Source organism: Dermacentor silvarum, chromosome 7 (assembly GCF_013339745.2).
Source record: "Dermacentor silvarum isolate Dsil-2018 chromosome 7, BIME_Dsil_1.4, whole genome shotgun sequence".
Classification (NCBI taxonomy): domain Eukaryota; kingdom Metazoa; phylum Arthropoda; class Arachnida; order Ixodida; family Ixodidae; genus Dermacentor; species Dermacentor silvarum.
Window position 1 is genome coordinate 121,135,953 of NC_051160.1, and position 21,144 is coordinate 121,157,096.

At 46.6% G+C, this 21,144-nt stretch overlaps 1 long non-coding RNA gene across 2 annotated transcripts in view; it reads right to left on the reverse strand.

Annotated features, from left to right (window-relative positions):
* The window catches only part of LOC125946948 (uncharacterized), a 44,867-nt gene extending 36,007 nt beyond the window's left edge, over positions 1-8,860 (reverse strand). The window contains exon 1 of one of the 2 annotated variants that reach the window (XR_007468014.1): positions 8,617-8,860. This is a non-coding gene — a long non-coding RNA (uncharacterized LOC125946948). The remainder of the gene's footprint in view (positions 1-8,616) is intronic. The other variant, XR_007468015.1, reaches the window with a different exon arrangement.
* Between the last annotated feature and the right edge of the window lie 12,284 nt (positions 8,861-21,144).

Sequence of the window (21,144 nt, forward strand, 5' to 3'; positions counted from 1 at the left end):
GGTTTTAGCACGTAAAACCGCATAATCTTTTTAGTGCTCGCCACGTTTTACCCTTTAAGAGGATGCCTGTCTATAGAGGACTCCTATCTAATTACACGCGAAAGGAGAAATTGTTTTTCTCAGCAACATCTGCGTCACATTTTATGAGGTTTGTTAAATTTCATGGAATCAGTTAAAATAGGTTGCTGCAACCTAAAAAAATCTTTAAACACAAATATATAAAGTGTAAAACTGTGTCACAATTCTTATAACATCATTTAAATATAGTGCACGTAAAACGGAACAAATATATATTATAGACACTTCTCAAACCTATTACTAATTTGTAAATAGTGAATTTGCGACACTCTTGTATACGTTCTAACAAATCTACGTAAGGTGTAAATTATTAAACCAAGTTTGCCGGCTAGATTTTCTCTAAGGGATGCAGTTCACGTAACCGCAATATGTGTTTTTAGTGAAGGGCTATGAATGCGTACACTTCATGCTTGTAAATGTTTTTTTTCCAAAATGTTCGAAAATTGTATTACAGCATTCAACCCTTCAGTTTAATTTCTCCTTCGTACATTCCCTACATTTTTTTTTTCATTTCTCTCAAGTGCAACAAATTTCATTAAATTTGGTCCAAGGCTTATCTCAGAAAAGCATTTCTTACTCCTACAGGTACTTGAATAAGCATCATCGGAGTCGACACCTAGCTAAAGCTTCCTCTTAAGCATAAAACTCTAAGCGCATATACCTGCACGCCGGCCACGCCGAAGTTTTGCACCTAAGTTCTCTGAGTACTACATTCTCAGTATTGTTTTCTTTTTCCGGGGCAGCATCAACATTGAACGGTCTTTACTTTTAAGTCGGGAAGGCCGTTCATTCAAAGCTTTTCTAAGGTTAATAAAATTATATCGCAGCTTCATTGTAATAATGACAATATGTCTCATCGCCAACTATTTATACTTCCAAAACAGGGTTGACCATGATAATGATTATTAGGAGAAGAGTGCTAGAACCGGACTCGTACATTCTGTAGCTACGCAATTGCGACTTCGAACGCAGGCTTCGAAAACGGCGGATGGTCTGCCGATCACATATATCGTGCTGCAGGTGAAAAAAACAAAACAAAAATAGACAAACAGGAGGTTCGCCCCTATTGCGAAGCAGTGACGCGATAGCTGGCAAATTATAATGCTCTGTAAGCCGTTGACAGTTCCTTACGGTGTATGTTGGATAGAACAATATCAGGTGCTAGCGAGGAAGCTTCTTTCAAAAAGTAAGTAAACTGTGAGTCGTATTCCGTCGCGGAACTTGCGCCCACTGGTGGTGAAATGGTAGGCACGGCTTTTTCTTCATCCTCTACCCAACTCGGACTTAGCCACTGTTCTGTACTGAAACAACACCTTCGGTCCTTCCTGTTAAACTTTTCAGACTTGTTTAAAATTTATATTTGGCTTCCGTGTTAATTGTCTTACGCTATTCTCAAAGAAAAAAAGACTACGCCTGTACCATCAAGTAAACAAGAGATGAAGCCGAGAGCAATAAGAAGACTAATAAACGCGAAGCAAACGCGCTCAGCCAATATCATTACATGTGCACGAAGAAAACCTATGGGACCACGTCCACAACTGTGAAGGCCAGGTGATACAACAAGATGAAGGCGCGGACACGAGCTCTATCCAGCACTTTGATGTGGACTGGGTGTCAGCCAATCACGACACCTGCGTGTGCGATCGCCCTCTTCGAGATCAGTATTTTCACATTTTTTAGCATTGCCAAAGTAATAATTATGTAGAATTTTGCAGTGCGAATACTGTGCTGATAAATTAGAATCTTTGCAGCACCGTGAGAAGATTTCTTTCATTGCAATTTTCTAGCCAAAGTTTATGGGATTCCAGCGACGATGCCAGCCGACATAAAAATTACAAGGACACTGAGTGGATAACAGCCATCACTGTGAAAGAACGATCTGAAAGCTAGCCATGAAAGTAGCAGGGACTCGTTAACGGGAATTAATGAGTAGAATACTAACTGAAAGCTCTGTCAAAGGTCGGAATTGGCGTTTATCGAAGCATAGACCAATATTTTGTATACCATGTAATGTGTTTCTGCGTCTTTAAACGATGTTATGTGTGTAATAATTATTGTGAAATTATAGCTTACTTTTGCAAACAGAAATTATTGAACATTGCACTATTATTTCCACCAGTAATTCTTATGATCTAGAATTGTACCTTACCTTGCCGTTTGCTTACCCGCATTACGGGACCTGGTGTCTGCCTATGCGCTTCGACTAAATTTGCGTAAAACAGATGGCTTTTCCTGTAACACGCATTTGGATGATAGTAACGTACGTGAAATACATTCACATTACCAACTGGCAATATCATTATGACAGTTAAGGACCACTTTCGAAAAAATCACCACACTTATGCTCCTCATATTTGGCACTACACACTGAGTGTGTGTAGTGCGCGTAGTGTCTCTAACATCAAATTCTGCAGTCTTGCGGTGACTTGCGGCGAATGAAAGAAGATGACTTAATGCGCGAGAACGCTGATTTGAGGTCAGATGAGGCGCGCACGAAAGAATGTAGGCTAGGCGGGCAAGGATCGGCTACGGGGTAAACGTCGGCAGGTTGTAATCAGAGAGATGGGCTCTGAAGACGCACTGGCTCTGGTCTTAGCGTCGTCAGCATAGTGCCTGCAACCAACACATGCGTCACGATGCGCCCTGCTATCCCGGCTTGCCGGGCTATCGCTGCTCGGACCAACCGGAAGTAGATGGAAGCCCTGGGGACCTCTCGAACCTCTCGAGCCTCAGATAGAGCTCCGGTTGCGAGGCCGTGGCGACTGTGGTAACCACGTTACCGAGTTTGAGCCGCCTACTGGAGGCGACTCGGGACGCTCGCTGCCGATGGCTTTGCCTGCCCTTCAAGCGGACCGTCTATTCACTCACCGCCCGTCTCCTCGTCGCTGTCGAAGAACTGTGAGACATTTTCCATTACATTTGGTTCGCTCATTGCAACAGCATGAAGCACACGAGAAGGGCTCAGGCGCGCAAAGACAATATTAGTGAGCAATAGGGTTTGTTGGTGTTTTCCTTACTCTTCAGTTGCCACTACCACCGAGTCGTGTATGGGCGTCTTGCGCTGGAGTTCGAGGTATAGTAGCGGCGCCTGGTGGCAGCGAAAAACGTCATCGGGGTAGTACCAGCTTGGGTAGTATTGAGCCCTGGCTGTGGCGAACCACGTTTCTAGCCTGTGTTTTGCGTTGATTCGCACTTTTTTTCTGCCCTGTTGCGTGTGCGAAAAGGCTCGTCACTTCTCCCAGACCACGCTCACCACGCTGCGAGCTGGCCGTAGCCTATAGTTCAACGAAAACGGACTCTCCGTGAGCCGTGGGACGTAATGCTGGAAGCAGAAGACATCGGTGACGCCGGTCCAGAGAGACCTAGCTCAGCCGCGAAAAAGCGTCACCGTCGTTACTGCTGCGTCGTGGGCTGCCATGAACAAGAAGGCCTGAATTCCATCATCAGATTCTACCGTTTTCCTTCAAGGCCTCACGAAGCGGAGCGTTGGGCGCGCTGGATAACCGCAGTTCGTCACGCTGGGTGAAGTGGTGAAGTGACCAGGTGTGTGCAAATAACCACAAATGGTTGGGATGATTCGGTGACAATTCACTAACCCACTACGAGCAGCACAGGTTAGAAAGTTAAATGTGCTCATCCTTGACCTCAACCCAGCACGTTGAGGCAGCGCCAGCAAGGTAGTACAGATTACAGCACATCGATGTTAGAGCGCTGTCATTAAAACCTATATCAAGCGAGCAGCTCACGAGCTCGCGCTGCAGCGCGATTAGCACGTACGCTACTGCGAGCTCATATACATTGCATCAGTTATTTATCAGTTGCTAAAGGGACAGATAGCCGCAACTACAGCGCAGGCATAATTACTTGTCCAGCGACATGCAGTCAACAAAGATTGCAGGAGGCCCGCCGTTTCGCGGCGTGCTGAAAGATCGCTGCCGTCGCGGCGCTTATACTGTCGTGCGCTCGAGCACTTCCATACACATGATGTATGCTTATCGCTGCTGGGACTTCATTTATAGCAAGCATCCAGCGTGCGCACCTTCTTCCACCTTTTGGGCTTCGGCAGAGCTTATTCACCATGGACGCTTTATAGACTAGCACAGGGGGGTGGTCGCTGATCTATTTTCCGACAACTCCTAATAAATACGAGCGTATTCTAATATATTGCAAACTTATCTCAAAATACGCAGTATATTTGGGCGTTATGACCAGGCATATTAATTAAGCTGCCAGTTTCTCTCTAAAAAAACACTCAGACTGTTAAAAAAGAAAACAGTATGTCGCGGAGCGTATGCACGTTGTATATGTATGTTGGAATACTCACCAAGTACCTGCTACTTCGTAATGCTTCAAATACAGGTATTGATCGTGTCCTGCTCTTCGTACTTCAGCATATATGCACGTATGTCTTGACCTCTTAGTGCTGGTTTCGAAAGAACGATAACGGGTCCATAGTTTCTGATTATTTGTATTTAATGCCTAAAGAAAAATAAACCGCATGTTGTATTACCAGCCACAGACGCAGAAGACATTCTCAAAAGACGGGAGATGAGCAGAATAGATGCGCCAAATTGAGCAATTGGCAGAAGTCGCAATTAGGTTAATGCGAGGACCACAAGGCAATTTCCGAAAACACAGGGAGAGACACTGCGTATAAACAAGTAGCCGCCAGCTCTTCAGCCCTTGAAGTTTGAACTTAGCCATGGCAGCCGAATGTATGGCTGCCATATCCATGTCATTGTCCATGTAAATGCGTTGAGCCTCACAACTTTCCGTTTGTGTCGAGCGACTTAAACTCTGGCTCTAAAAATACACAAGTTGATGATAAATTGTGGTAAATTCGCTATATCTAAAAAAAATACCAAAGCAGAACAAACTTGTGTTCTTCGGGAAAAACGACGTCATAGAAACAAGCAGTGCGTTTTCTTGGTAGCGACAGCAGTAATGCAGCGAAAAAAAAAAATAAAACTACTTGTTCAATGCGCTAGTAAAGTAAATACAAGTTCTTATGCAAGGGTTCATGGATGGTGTACGCTTGGCAAGCATTGCTGAGGCATGCAAGTGCTGCTTCAACTTCTCCGGCTGCCCATAGGCACTACATTACTCCGTCATAAGCACAGCTATGTAGGAGACACAGATCTACTACTTCCATTTAGTCTCCTGATTCGTGATGCAGAGGATGGCATACAGAAAAAAATACAGGTAAAGTGCGAGAAATATCCAACATATGTTCATCGTTTTCCACTACTGACCAAAAGCCGGAAATGGAAATTTATGGAACAGAAAGTCATGAAGTTTATCGCTGAAAAATACATTTTCTTGCCATCATCCCCTTCGTTTCTTTATTGTGCAGAAGTGTGCGTAGGGGGGGGGGGTGGATCTCCGGTTGGCGACGTCACATTTACGGGGATGTGCTTGGCGCTGGCGTTCGTTGGGGGCGACAGAAAATGCCGATACAGTAGCGGAGCACTCATCACGTTCTTCACCTTCACTTGTAAGAATATATCGCATAACTACTACGACTGATGGTTTCGCGGATTGAACAGAGCTTCTAAACTTTGAGCGCACACCATGTACTCTGACAACCTTGGTCGTCACGTGAAAAATAATTCAAAGTGTTTTCATCACTACAGAGACATTCTTGCGCGAACGTTAGCGGCGTTCTGTGAGCTTACAACGCATCACTTTAGGTTCAATTGGCCCCCTGACTGCTTAATGGTATGCATTTTATTCGCAGTGAGCAAAGTAAAAATCAAACGTATGGTATTTACACTAATCATTTTTTCCCATGGCACACTGTTCTTATTATAAGTACTTTAATCCGATTCCAGAGTTACCGCTCCAGCCTTTTTCGTTGTTTGTTTGAAATTGAGATGCGTGGCAAACATATTGATTATTTGTATGCTGCAGACAAGACTGCATTGGCTTGATTAGACATTGTCCGATTTTCATGCGTGCAAATGTCATGCAGCTTTTCTTTTTTCCTACTTCAAATTTCGTCAAACTTATATTGCTTGGACTGGCTGAGTCTATGAGCATAATAAAACTTCGTAAGAAATGTTTTCTCCTAATTCGTGTGTCTCTTTACCAATGGTATATTTTATGTATCAATGATATTGTTACGTGATAGTGATGGTCATGAACACTGTCGCAAAACTTATTTAGGAAAACTCGGCGCGTTTTGCGCGGTCCGATAACATTTGTTAGGCGGTGAAACGTGCTCACCCTAGAAAGATAAACAAGTTCATATGGCCATATATCTGTTGAAATACATTTTACAGTACCTACTTCGATGGGTTGTTCGTCATTGCATTCTTTCTCTTACCATCTTATTTGTATTTACACGTATTATGTGATTCACTTTCAGCCTTACTGAAAGAAGCAGTGCGTTTAAAGGAGTTGTTTTGAAGAAGTTACTGCTCCTTTCTGACGTTACCAAAGGCGCAGATGTCAAGCCTGATTTTATGTATTTTGTTTTCGTCAAGCACAGTATGAATATATATTTAAATAAAGGTGGTTTGATTGCTTGGTTGAATGATTGATTATAATTATTTCATCTAGTCTTTTTCGGTTGTCGATTCACGCGGAATTTTTATTCCCTGCGTAGTCTTACCGCTAAGCTGTGATTTCGGATTTACGAAGATAGCTGTCGCCCGAGGGTGAAGAAATAGTAGCACTAGCGTAGAATTATGTAAATACACGACGTAAGGTCAGCAGTTTTGTCGGACTGATGAAATACAGTAAACATGCGCTTCCTAAACAAATTAACCAGCTGGTATCACTTGCGTGCAGAGTTCTCACCAAGTGAGAACTCGCTCTCACAACTCTGGCGTGATCAACAGCGGCGGCAGTAGAGAGAGGGGGAGATTGAATGCTTTGTGCTAGCGCTACCTTCACTGCGTTTCCGAAACATGAATGCATCATCAAGATCAACCTACTTATCTTCACTGCAGGACGAAGGTCTTTCTTAGCGATTTTTAATTACCGCTGTATTGCAGAAGCTGGCATAGCCTGTCTTATGCGAAATTTCTTGATTCCATCATACGCGACCGAATTATCTGACGTACATAGTTACCTAAGTTGGCGTCAAATACGTGCACTATATGGAGCGACACACAACTACTGGCGCATACGCAATTGACGGACAGCGGTGAATCCTTGTGGATTCCCCACAGTACTTGTTGCAACCATGCGTAAATTTATGCAGGAGAGTTTTAACAACCACCCAGATCACTGTGGGTGGGAAGCATTCCCCCAACAGATTTGACAACTTAATGTCAAAGCTCCCTCGCATGTTGAGATGACACGATTTCTTCAACGTGACTCGGCGCACAGGGGCGCAGTGGGTCTTCCTACTGTCTTTAAATGAGACAAGAGTAAATTTTAACAGGTGCTATTTTTATCCAATATTTATTGGAGCGTTACACAGGTCCCTCAGTATTTCCAAAATATTGTTTGAAAACTGGTGTAAATATTACGTGGGATTTCCAAGTGTAAAGGGCAATCACTTTCAGTGTAAAATAAACAAAAGTAATACCACATTACGAAAACCTTCACTGACGCTCCCTGCCTGCATCTTTCTTACCATGTGGCTCCATTAATCGAAACCATGTTCGCGAGGACATTACGAGTATGATGACAAATTATTTTTTCAAGGTTTTTCTACCATTTCATAAGAATACTCCGCCTGGGAATGGCGCAGCTTTGGGTAAGAACCTCAAATCTGCCCGCGGGTCTGCAAGCTACAACTTATTTCTGGTTCATTTGTCGCGCAATGTTGGACCCCTTCAGTCAAAATGGAACTTGCACTAGATTTAGGTTTTGACACTTCGACAGCAAAATATTCTGACCCTTCGTGGCTGTTGCCAAGATCAGGCTTAAACATTTTCAATTCTTAGGCTTCACAAGAGAGCTTGTTTTCTGTCTACATGACCTCCAATATTTGGCAGCATGCGTGGCAAGTGGCGGATGCTGCTAGATTTCAGGAGTCATGGATAATGAGTGTTTGCGTTTAATTGCACATTCTATGGAAGAAGCCACAACCTAAATCCTGCCTACAGGAAGCTTTCTAAAATCTCTGCAAAAGGCCCACAAAAGTTCAGAAATGGCCCCAGTAAGGGACAGTGGTTGAAAGTGAACTGAATATCTTTATAAATTTGGAAAGGGGTCAAATATAATGCCCAGTTCGAAGCGCTGAAATTGGTAGAACTGCAGTGTATTAATGAACCCATTTTTGGTTAGTTCCATTGATAACGCAAGCTGCATCCGCACAACAACCAATACCAAAAGGCAGTGCTCTACATCAAAAAACTTCTTAAGGACAAGTACACTTTTGAGCATACACATATATGGAACCTCGATGCAATGATACTAGGCTCATATTTGTCACTTCTAGGCTATACCTACAAATAAAGAATAAAAGCGTGTAAGAATAAAAACAATCCTTTGTGCAAGTCCGGTGAATGCAGTTTCAAATCACTTCGTGAAATTGTGGGGCATTGCATTTGTGAGGAGCAAAATAGTCAATAAAAATCTTACGTCCCGGAGATCTTGAAGAGTAGCAGCTTTAAGTGTGATAGCCACACTGGTAATTACGGCAACCTGTACAAGATACATCACAACTGCTGTATAATAGCGAAGGTTGACGGCAAGTGATCTGGCGTTAAGTGACAGAGGTTTGCAATCGCTCCTTAGTCACCTGTTGCTGCAGAACAAGTCCATAGCGAAAATATAAATTTATACCTGTCTCTCTTCGTGCCTTTAAAAGGAATTCTGTAAGGAACATATGCTCTTGGCCGCAGGATCCAAAAATGGCGAGTCAAGAAATCCTTTCTTACTTTATTGCTATTTTCCGGTGGGGTCTGTTCGCGAGAACTATCTCAGAGATTTCTCGGACAACAGGCTCAGCAGGATCAAGCTTATGAAATAGGTACTTGGCTTTGAGACAGCCATTGTTGCCGTGGCACTGGCATTCTTTGGTTTTTCGAGGTATTGTTCAACTTCGTACTCCTGGGGTTAAAAGTGAACAATGCATCCAGAAGCGCTGACGATGCCTAGAAAACGCTGACCTAGAGCTGGCGACCTGAGGAATATTTACTAAAGGAAAGTGTTGAGTTGGAGTGAAGATTTCAAAATTTACAGGCTACTTATACAACAAAATATTTTTATGGAAACACCTGAGACACCGCAGAATCAACACGTCCATATACAGCTTTTCTGGACATGTGCCAACTAGCGCGTTTTCAATGAGACGAGCGGGTTCCACGCGAATAATTAAAAGTACAGATCCCTTATTAGAAAAGGAAGGTGACAGACATGTTTTAGAAGACAATTCACACTAGAAAAATACGGTGATTATTCTGTGGAAAGTTAAAATTTTGTTCCCAGAGCGGGTAAAGATTCAACAATGGTAGCCTTTGGAAACGACGAAAATTTGTACTAGATTTTTGGGACAAAAACGGCCTCTGTGACAAAACTACGGTAGCTGTCGTAATAGCCGCTACAGCGTATGTATGCCGGAGCCTCAACTTTCGAATAATGCCTATCTCGACTTTCTACACTATGAGTAACACTGTTCTCAAACACAATTTTTGAAACACTCGTGCAAATTCACGTGGTATCTTTAAAACCCGGAGCGTATCACCGCGCTCACTTCGGGGGCCGTGGCCGAGTGGCTTAATCGCTCGCACTTGTGTCACCGCGTCCTTCTGGCAGCGGTTCGATGCCGCCCTCCATCCTTTTCTATAACGCCGCGTATTACATGGTTCCGCAGTCTCCCTCTAGATGGCAGATACCCATGATTTGGTTTTGGCTTTTTCAGTGATGCTCTTCAAAAATGACATTTGCTATTTTTACTCCCTAAAGCACTGTGTCGCTCATTTCCCAAGTCATCGCTTTTATTATCACATTTTATTTCTTAACAACATAACTAGAAGCATGCGCACGTCTTTGTGTTACGTTAAAAAAACAGCTTTCGTGCCTTTTAGCGTCATCATCAATATGCAGTGGGCATATTTATGCCCACTGCAGGACGAAGGCCTCTCCCTGTGATCTCAAGTACCCCTGTCTTGCGCTACCGTATTCTAACTTGCGCCTGCAAATTTCCTAACTTCATCATCCCACCTGGTTTTCTGCCGTCCTCGACAGCGCTTCCCTTCTCTTCGTATCCATTCTGTAACCCTAATCGTCCACCGGTTATCCATCCTCCGCATACGTGACCTGCCCAGCTCCATTTGTTCCGCTTAATGTCAACTAGAATATCGGCTATCCCCGTTTGCTCTCTGATCCACACCGCTCTCTTCCTGTCTCTTAACGTTAGGCCTAAGCTTTTCCGTTCCATCGCTATTTGTGCGGTCCCTAACTTGTTCTCGAGCATCTTTGTTAACCTCCAAGTTTCTGCCCCATATGCTAGCACCGGTAGAATGCAATGATTTTACACTTTTCTTTTCAACGACAGTGGTAAGTTCCCAGTCAGGATTTGGCAATGCCTGCCGTATGCACTCCAACTCCATTTTATTCTTCTGTAAATTTCTTTCTTATGATCAGGGTCTCCTGTGAGTAATTGACCTAGATAAACGTACTCCTTAACAGACTCTAGGGGCTGACTGGCGATCCTGAATTCTTGTTCCCTTGCCAGAGTATCTCCCTCAATTTGTGGAAACATAGTTATCAGTGTGATGCCAAAGAAACGAAGTAAGGCACGCACAATAATCACAAACTTGTACCGTCCTCCCAAAAGCAAAGGGGACGGTCTACCACAAATTCTCTCGGCAGCAAAAGATTTAACTGGCACCAGAGATAAGGCGGTGATAGTGGGGGACTTTAACGCACCCCATATACTATGGGGATACGCGAAAACATCTCCCAAAGGGTTCCTACTCGAGCGTACCGCCACAGGCTTGCGCTTACGGGCAATCAATCAAATTGGCAAACCGACGCGCACGGGTAACAGCGTCAGCAGAGACACGGCGCCCGACCGTGCATATACAATTAATGTCAGAGACGCACAGTGGGTTTCCCTCGACGAAAACCTGGGAAGCAATCATGACATAATCAGAATAGCGCTCTCCACGCCCAACATACGGAGAACAATAGGAATCACCAAGTTAACCGACTGGCCTCGTTATAGAAAACTCCAGAGAGCACTGGAGGAGTCAGATACCGCCCCGACCAACATGCGGGAATGGACTAAATTCCTTCAACCAGTGCACGGGGACACCACGAAAGCAATAGAGCGCACAGCGGAGGCGCCGGCGATAGACTCTCACCTAGTCAGCCTATGGGAAGAGAGGCGGAAACTCGTCACGAGGTGGAAAAGACAACGCCTAAACAAACACCTAAGACAACGCATCGCTCTATTGGCAGAGCAAGCCCAAGGCCACGCCAACGAGCTAGCTAAAAACGACGGGCGACGTTCTGCGGAAACCTATCAGGGACTCTGGGGACGACCAGTACGTGGCGAATACTGCGGAGTATGCTAGACCCAATGAGCACACGTACTGAGAATAACAAGAAGCTCCAAATTATAGCAGACAACTTCGAGGGTACAGACCAAGAACTAGTCGACGTCCTTCAGAACAACTACATAGGACCCTCACCCGCGGCGGGATCGCCCTACACGGCGAGACCATACGGGGGAGAGGCCAACCCTAAATTAGACGAAGAAATAACGTACGCGGAAGTGTTCGAAGCGGCACAAGCCGCAGTTAAAAACTCGGCACCGGGCCTAGACACGATCACAAATTCAATGATTCGAAACATGGATTCGATGGCCCTATCAAAAATAACAAACATTTTCAATAGCGAGTACTGGGCCAAGGGAGATTTGCTCCAAGAATGAAAATTGGCTAAAATAATCATGATCTCCAAACCAAAAAAGAATCCCTCGATCGATACACTTCGGCCGGTATCGCTCACGCCCTGCCTCGGTAAGCTCTATGAAAGGCTGATCCACAGCAGACTACATCGATACCTGGAAGAGCGGAGCTGGTTCCCAGACTCCATGATAGGATTTCGCACAGGTTTATCGTGGCAAGACGCGTTCCTCCTATTTAGGGACGAAATTCTAACCAATATGCCCTACGGTGACGAGAGACTAGTCCTAGTATTAGACCTCAAAGGGGTCTTCGTCGACTGTCTTCGACAATGCCTCTCACGGCGCAATACTCGAGGAACTCGAACAATCGGGTTGTGGTAAGCGCACCTACAATTACATAAAGGCGTTTCTTTCCAACCGCGAGGCCAGCATCAGTATTGGCCAAATCCGATCGCAGATATTTAAAATGCCGAGCAAAGGAACCCCTCAAGGAGCGATAATATCTCCTCTGCTCTTCAACATGGTGATGCGTCGCCTCGCGCGCGATCTCGATCGGATACCCGACCTAGGTTACACGCTTTACGCAGACGATATCACGCTGTGGGCGAGCAGAGGTTCCCCTATAGGGGATAAAGAATGCACGCTCCAAACCACGGTATTAGCGGCGGAGAAAATTTCCCGAACGAGCGGGCTCAAGTGTGCGCCCGAAAAATCTGAGGTCATCCGGATACACGCGAAAGGCTACAAATCCAGAGGGTCGATTAATATTGTGGTTGAGGGCCAAATGGTCCGAGAGGTACCTACGATGCGAGTCCTGGGGAGCGACGGGAGAGCAGCACAGCCGCTCAAAACCATTAAATCTGCAACCCACAACATAGCCCAAATGATACGTCGAGTGACGTATAGAAAGGCGGGAATGCGAGAAATTGATACCCTAAGGCTCGTACAGGCCTTAGTGATTAGTCGAATCACATATGGCTTGCCCTACCAAATCCTGAACAGGGAGGAGGAGAGACAGGCCAACAAGATAATTTGAACAGCTTTCAAGGCGGCTCTGGGCCTGCCTAAATCTATCTCCTGCAGAGCGCATGCTAGCTTTGGGAGTACACAACACTTTCGACGAACTGAGGCAGGCCACTCTAATGCGACAGAGGGAGCGCCTCAGCTTCACAAAAACTGGTAGGGCAATATTGGCACGACTTAATATCCCAGCATACCCGATTTATCTCCCCGACCAGACCGTACCTCTCGCTCCTTCAGTGAGATCCAAAATTACAGTAGCTCCAATTCCCAAGAATATGCATCCCGAGTACAAGGAAAGGCGGAAAGCACGCGCACAACATATTCAATCAATGTACTCTAATAACGCTAGGTACAATACGTACTACACGGACGCAGCTGCGTATGCAGAGGCTACCAGGCAGCGCTACCAAAGGAGGTACGCCCTGGCAGTCGTGAACATGATCAGCCAGCAGCATATTGCCGCGTCGACCACGGCGGGCTCCCCCACCTCGGCCGAAATGTTAGCAGTGGCGATCGCGCTCGCTCACGCGGAGCGTTCGGAAAGGGACTCGGTTTTGGTCACTGACTCCAGGGAGACATGTTACATGTTTCTCAAGGGGCACGTGACTGCGGCTAGCCTCGCGATAATCCCCAAATCGTTCAACCACCGCCATCGCCTACTCTGGTGCCCGGGACATGTGGGGGTACAGGGGAACGAACAGCTCGAGCGTCTACTAACCGAGCGATGGCGTCCTTTTCGAACCCCAACCCCGCACTATCCCTCACAAAATCCCATCAATTTAAATGTCAAAGACATCCTTGCTCATCGGCGCGGAGTCCGCAGAAAATACCCGCCGCCTCACGCACAACTTAGCGGGGAAGAGGCCGCCGGTTGGCGCAAAAAACAGACCGGGGTATTCCCCATCTAAAACTGATAAACGCCATGTATCCCACCCGTTATAGGGCCACATGCCCTTGGTGCGGTGGCATACCTACATGTAACCTGGGAGTGTACTAAGCACCCTCATAGGCCATCTATAATAATATCACAATGGAGCAGTGGGAGGCACAGCTCGCCCGTTCCGACATGGCAGGACAAAAGTCCTTAATTAGCCAGGTCAGGCAGGCGGCAGAGGCCAGTGGGGCCCTGGACTGAGGGGCTCCTACCACCGCTCCTTAAAATATTTATCAGCCAAATAAAGTTTCTACATTGCCTTGCCAGGCTATTGCACATTATCTTTCTCTTCTGCATATTCATCTTCAACCCAATTCTTACACTTTCTCGATTAAGGTCCTCAATCATTTGTTGTAATTCGTCTCCATTGTTGCTGAATAGGACAATGTCATCTGCAAACCGAAGGTTCCTGAGATATTCGCCATTGATCCTCACACCTAAGCCTTCCCAGTCTAAGAGCTTGAATACTTCTGCTAAGCATGCAGTGAAAAACATTGGAGAGATTGTGTCTCCTTGCCTGACCCCTTTCTCGATAGGTAACTTTCTACTTTTCTTGTGGAGAACCAAGGTAGCTGTAGAATACTTGTAGACATTTGCCAAGATATTCACGTATGCTTCCTTTACTCCTTGATTACGCAATGTGTTGCGCGGCAAGCGTCCACAGTGTGCGACTCAGCGCAGCGTGGACAAACCGTACTCTTTGTACAGACGCCCTTGACATGGCCGATCTTCATGCAGTTATGGCACTGAAGTGGCTTGGGCACGAACGGGCGAACAGCATTTAAAGTGCAATAACTGCGATGGATCCCATGATGCCTCATCCAAAGAGTGCCCGAAAATCCGGAGAGAAATTGCCGTGCTTAAACAAATGGTCAGAGACAGCTCATCGCACAGGGAAGCTGCTGAGACTGTACGACGCCGGCGTAATCGTCGACGCAAGCGTACAAGACGTGGTGTTAATCATACGCAGAACGCACCCAACCCACCACCTTCGAGTGCAAGTAAACATACAAGCACGAAGAGGATTGAGACTGACAAATCTAAAGCCGCGGAAGACTGACCTGCGCTTCCGCGTACACAGCCTGCCAAGGAGCCTCCCCGCCTGATGTCTACTTCCACGTACACTTCGGTGGATGAAGTACCAAGGGTTGACCGACAGATCATACCGATGCTGCGGTCCCTAATGAATGTCATTAAAGAGCTACTGACAAGTATTGCAACCCCAGCCGCTCGAAGTGGCCTGCAAGTGCTGGATGCGCTGAGCCGAGTCCTAGCAGCCCTCGATCAGAACCATGGACGGCAATCACCAATCGTTCCGCCAAGAGGTCAGTGAGGCATCTATTATCCATTGGAACGCCAGAGGACTTAGATGTCGGATGCCTGATTTTCGTCAGTTTGTAAATTCTAACCGTTTCCCAATCATCGTAATCTGTGAACCAAAATTATCAAACCCAATCCGTCTATCCGGCTACGAATCAATCATGTCCTCAACTTGCAGCGAAAGCAGCAAGGTCGTTGTGTTTATTCGTCGGGAGCTTACCTACGTCGTTCAGCAAGTGCCATCTCATGATGAGAATCAGTATGTTTGCCTGACTGTTAAGACAAAGGTAGCCTTTACACTGGTGAGTACCTACTTATCCCCTTCAACCCGGTTTGATAGCAAGAGACTTGAAGACATCTTGACAGCAACCCCTGGTCCATGGATTATCACAGAAGACTTTAACGCGCACCATCCTATCTGGGGAAGCTCTAAAATTAACGCAACCGGCTGACGACTGGCTTCATTCGCATCTGACCATGGACTGTCCCTTCTTAATGATGGGAGCCCTACCTTTTTACGAGGCTCATCATACAGCAGTTGCTTAGACTTGGCTTTTTTGTCACGTCGCTTGGCTACTCGTGTAAAGTGGTTTTTAGACATTGAGACACATGGGAGTGATCAATCCCCAGTTACCTTAAGATCAAGGTTTTGGCCAGCTGCCATTCGCCAAACACAATCCGGCGAATTGACTGGTCTACATTCGAAACCAGCATGGAAGAAGCTTGTCGCAACAGTCTCCCTTCTGGTCTTCAGCAAGCTATCAAGGAGGCAACGCAGAATGCGATGTGCACGCTGAAATGCGATCCAAGGTTCTCCGAATCCGACGTGGAGTTAGAGCGACTCCGTGCGATTTGTCGGCGGGCCGAGCGAAGATACCGACGCACTAAGTCCATCCATGATCTCAGAATAGCCAGACGCACGCAAAAGAAAATCCAGCGCCGAATGGCCAAACTGGAATCTCAACGGTGGGCGAAGTTCTGTGAATCCCTAGACCCCCGAAAATATCTTTCTCACATATGGAGAACCGTGCGAGGCCTACGTACGTCTCCCGAACAACGCGTGCCATTCAAAGCCTTGGCACTTTTCCAACATCGAGAGGACATCGAGGTAGCGGAAGATTTCTGCAGAAAGATTGCAGGTCAATCAACCTACACAGGCCCCCTTGGTACGGATAGCATTGAGCCGCATACACGGGACTCACGCGGCTCTTGCTTTGTGTAATCGGTCGTCGTCTCCTGGACCAGATGGGATATCGTACCGCATCTTGTGCCACCTGGGTCAGCGAGCGCGAAATGCCTTGCTGGATATATTCAATGAATCCTGGCAGGATGGAAACGTTCCTCAAGAATGGAAGACAAGCCGCCTGGTGCCACTCCTCAAACCTGGCAAGTCACCACTCGAGCTCGCGTCATACCGCCCAATCGCGCTGGCAAGTTGCGTAGGGAAGGTGATGGAACGCATGATCCTTGCCAGATTGGAGTGGTACCTGGAACGCTACCAAGTTTATCCAAATGCTATGGTCGGCTTTCGACGTCTCCGCTCCTCCATCGATAACGTCATCGATCTGGTCACTTACGTCCAACATCAAAAGAGATGTAAACGATTATCGGTCGCTATGTTTCTGGACGTAAAAGGAGCTTATGACAATGTTGCTCATGATGCCATACTTGATGCTCTGGAATCGGTTGGCCTTGGTGGCCGCGTGTACCGGTGGACCCGCAACTACTTACACATGAGGTCATTCTTTGTGCAGACCGAGTACGGTCCGACGTCTCAACATTGCACATACCGTGGTCTTCCTCAAGGTGGCGTCTTTAGTTCCAGACTATTCAACCTTGTTCTTGTCGGTCTCGTTGAACGCATACCAAATGCTGTCCATATATCAATGTTTGCCGATGACATCTGCGTGTGGACGTCAGGTGTAACACGTCCTCAGGTGCGTGCGAGACTTCAAAAATCTGCTCCAGATTTCACCTGAGAAATGTGCGCTGGTCGCGTTTACGCGGAAGTCAGTGATGTCTTACGCCATATCCATCAATGGGCAAAACATCTGTTACGCCAGGACGCATAAATTCTTAGGAGTGATCATTGATCGAGACCTAAGCTGGAGTCCCCATGTGACCTATCTGAAGAAACGCCTAATGGCCATTTCACACGTTTTCAAATTTCTTGGAGGGAAAACGTGGGGAGCGTCAGTACACGCAATGTTACAACTATACAGGGCACTGTTTCTCGGATATCTGAGATACAGCTTACCTGTACTGAGCAATACCTGCAGAAGCAACATCCGCACAATCGAAAGTGCTCAGGCGCAGGCATTAAGGGTTTGTCTTGGATTGCCACGATGCACATCGACAGCGGAAACAATTGCAATAGCTCAAGATTACCCAGTGACAACTCATATGACATTGGAAGTGCTCAGAGCACACATCAGGCACATTGCCCGCTACCCTTTCCATCACCTCGCCACTCTGCCGAATGACCGACCCAATGCCTCCTTTTGCCAGGCGATATCGGCGTACCGTGACTGCCTCCCTCGAGATTATACGCCTGCCGAGAGACTGCTATCACCTCCTTGGTGTTTGGCTCGTCCACAAATTTGACTCTCGGTACCAGGGATTCGAACGAAAGCAGGACTCTCGTCCCCAGCTCTCAAGCAGCTATCTCTCCTCATACTGCACGAGACATACAAGGACCATTTTCACATTTACACTGATGGCTCGACAACTCTTGACGGATCTACAGGGGCTGTAATCTTCCCCGCAAAAGCTGTGACCCTTCAGTTTCAAACTTCTCACCGGACAACGTCGACTGCGGCGGAGCTTGCTGCACTTCGCTGCGCACTTCATATGATTCACGAAGACTTACAACGAAGATGGAGCATATTTACAGATTCAAAGGCCACCCTGCATTGTCTGCTATCGCCTCTACGTCGTGGACAACAAGACCAACTTGTGCAGGAAATAAGGCACCTTTGTCACCATCTGGCAGAAAAAGGACATGACATCACTTTTCAGTGGCTCCCAGGCCACTGCGGCATCATGGGCAACGAACAGGCCGATGAAGCTGCGAGGAGGGCTCACGAAAATGCTGTGAAGGAAGCCATCCCGCTATCAAGAGCCGATGCAGTAACAAAGCTTCGCATAATCGCGCGTGATTCCACACGAGCCATGTGGAACACACCTCGTTGCCAACATACTCGACTGCACCACCTGGACCCATCCCTCCGACTACGGATTCCACCTGGACTTCCTCGAATCGAGACAACTGCTCTCTGCCGACTGTGGCTTGGAGTATCCTTTACGAATGCTTTTGCTTGTCGCATCGGAATGGCCGACAGTGCTGCCTGTGATACTTGCGGCAGCGAGGAAACACGCCAACATATCCTGTGTCATTGTCCCCGCTACACTCCCAGAGACAGTCGCTCGTAACGGAGTTGGCACGCCTCGACGACCGGCCGCTTTCTGAACAGACGATTTTAGAATGCCGACTGATACGGTCTTCACAGCAGAAGGCGACGAGGGCGCTACTGAAGTTCCTCCGGTCAAGCGACCTGTTTGAACGACTGTGACGCTCCTGAGTTCCTTTGTGTGTGTGTGGTTTTTTTTATCTCCCTCTCTAGGGTGTGTGCATTTTTCTTTATCTTTCTGTCTCCCCTTACCCCTTCCCCAGTGTAGGGTAGCAAACTGCATATTTACCTTCCGGTTAACCTCCCTGCCTTTCGCATCTCATTTATCTCTCTCTCTCTCTCTCTGATTACGCAATGCCTCTATGACTGCTGGTATCTCTACTGAATCAAATGCCTTTTCATAATCTTTGAAAGCCATATAGAGATGTTGATTGTACTCCGCAGATTTCTCCATTACCTGATTGATGACATGGATATGATCCATCGTAGAATATTCCTTCCTGAAGCCAGCCTGTACTCTTGGTTGGTTGAAGTTAAGTGTTGCCCTGATTCTATTGGAATTATCTTCGTGAATATTTTATACAATACTGAAGGCAAGCTAATGGGTCTGTAATTCTTCAATTCTTTAACGTCTCCCTTCTTATGGATTAGTATAATGTTGGCGTTCTTCCAGCTCTCTGGTACACATGAAGTTGTGAGGCATTGCGTATAAAGGGCCGCAAGCTTTTCAAGCATGATATCTCCTCCATCTTTGATTAAATGTACTGTTATTCCAGCTTCTCCAGCAGCTTTTCCCCTGGTCATGTCTTTCAAGGCCCTTCTAACTTCATCGCTAGTTATAGAAGGAGCCTCTGTATCCGGTTGATCACTATTTCGAATGAAAGTAGCTTGGGTGTTTTGGGCACTGTACAGGTCAGTATAGAATTCTTGCGCTGCTATTACTATGTCATCGAAATTGTGGATGATATTACCATGCTTATCTTTCAGTGCACACATCCTGCCTTGTCCTATGCCAAGCTTTCTTCTTACTCATTTCATGCTGCGTTCATATTTTACGGCTTCCTCAATCTTTCCCACGTTACAATTTCGAATACCCCTTACTTTCTTCTTGTTGATCACGTTCGACAGTTCAGAGAATTCTACCTGATCTCTTGAGTTGGACAATTTCATGTTTTGTCGTTTCTTTATTACGTCCTTTGTTTCGTGGGAGAGCTTACCTAATGGTTACCTTGGTGCCTTACCTCCCACTTCAATTGCTGCTTCCGAGATCAGCCTAGTTACAGTTTCATTCATTACCTCTATGTTATCTTCATCTTCCTGTTCTAAACCTGCATATTTGCTTGCGAGCACCAGCCTGAACTGGTCTGCTTTTACCCTTGTAGCATAGACATACCCAAGAAATCTGAACACTGCCCCTTCACAATTCTGTGCAAGTTCAAGGTAAAGCACAAGCGTAACGGAATGGGCTAAGCATTTAGAAAACTTTATTTCAAAATATCGCCCGAGTGTCAACAAGCTTAAAGAAGCAGCAAATTTAAAGCGTTACGTGATTTATTACAGCTGAAGTGTGAATGCTAGTTGCACAGCGAGTGTCATTAAATCTATTTGCGCGCGCAGGTTCATACACTTCCTCTTCCTGGGAGGAAGAGGGAGTGTATATGCGTGTGCACGTCTTGAGCGTGCGTGCGTGTGTGTCTGTATTTGAGTGTGTGCGCGCGTGTGTGTCTCCGCATTTGAATCTGCGTGCGCACGAGTGCGTGTATGCGTGCGCGAGCGTACACGCATTTGTGTATGCGTGCATTTCCACGTGCGTGCGTGCGTACATTTGCTAATGCCCCATGAAGCGAAAAAGCCGGCTCGCGTCCGGCCATGAGCTCACGTTCCCGGTGGCGTATTTACAATTGCTAGTAGGTACAGCGTTTGACCGCTGGCGCCACGCTGCGCCGCTCGCGCGTACCATGTTTCTAGCCGCCGCCGTTGGAACGGAGGAGGCGTTGACGGAGAAAACGCTGGGCTGGTGGTGACTAGCCTGCTGTTGGGATCAGTGGTACTATAAACGCATCACTGTTTTGATGATCCAAATATAATCTCACTATCAGGGAGGGAGCAGTCTACCTGACTGGAGCAGTATTTTTTTATTTGGGGTGTTGCTACGCTGCGCTCCGCAACACCCCAACGACCGCCGCTTCGCGTCGGCGCCCGGTACCACGGCTGCCGCCGTGGCACCGGGGATCAAACGACCACGCTGGCAAAAAAGAAAAAGAAAAGCGTGATATTAAGGAAAAAAAATTGTAGCGCAAGCGGGATTTGAACCCGCGTACGCATGATCTCAAAGCAAGCGCCGTAGCCACTCAGCCATACAGACACTTTTTTTTTTCTTTATTACATGGGAGCAGACTCTTCAGCAACACAAGAAACAAGGCGCTACAGGTACATATTCAAAAGTCAGGCAAGCATGTGCACGCGTCCAATAAAGGCAACCAGTCCGGCGCTGTTTCTTGAGCAGCGTACACACTGCGGACGTAGGCAGCAGATTCCCGAAAAACGACCGAGTGCTTCGCGGT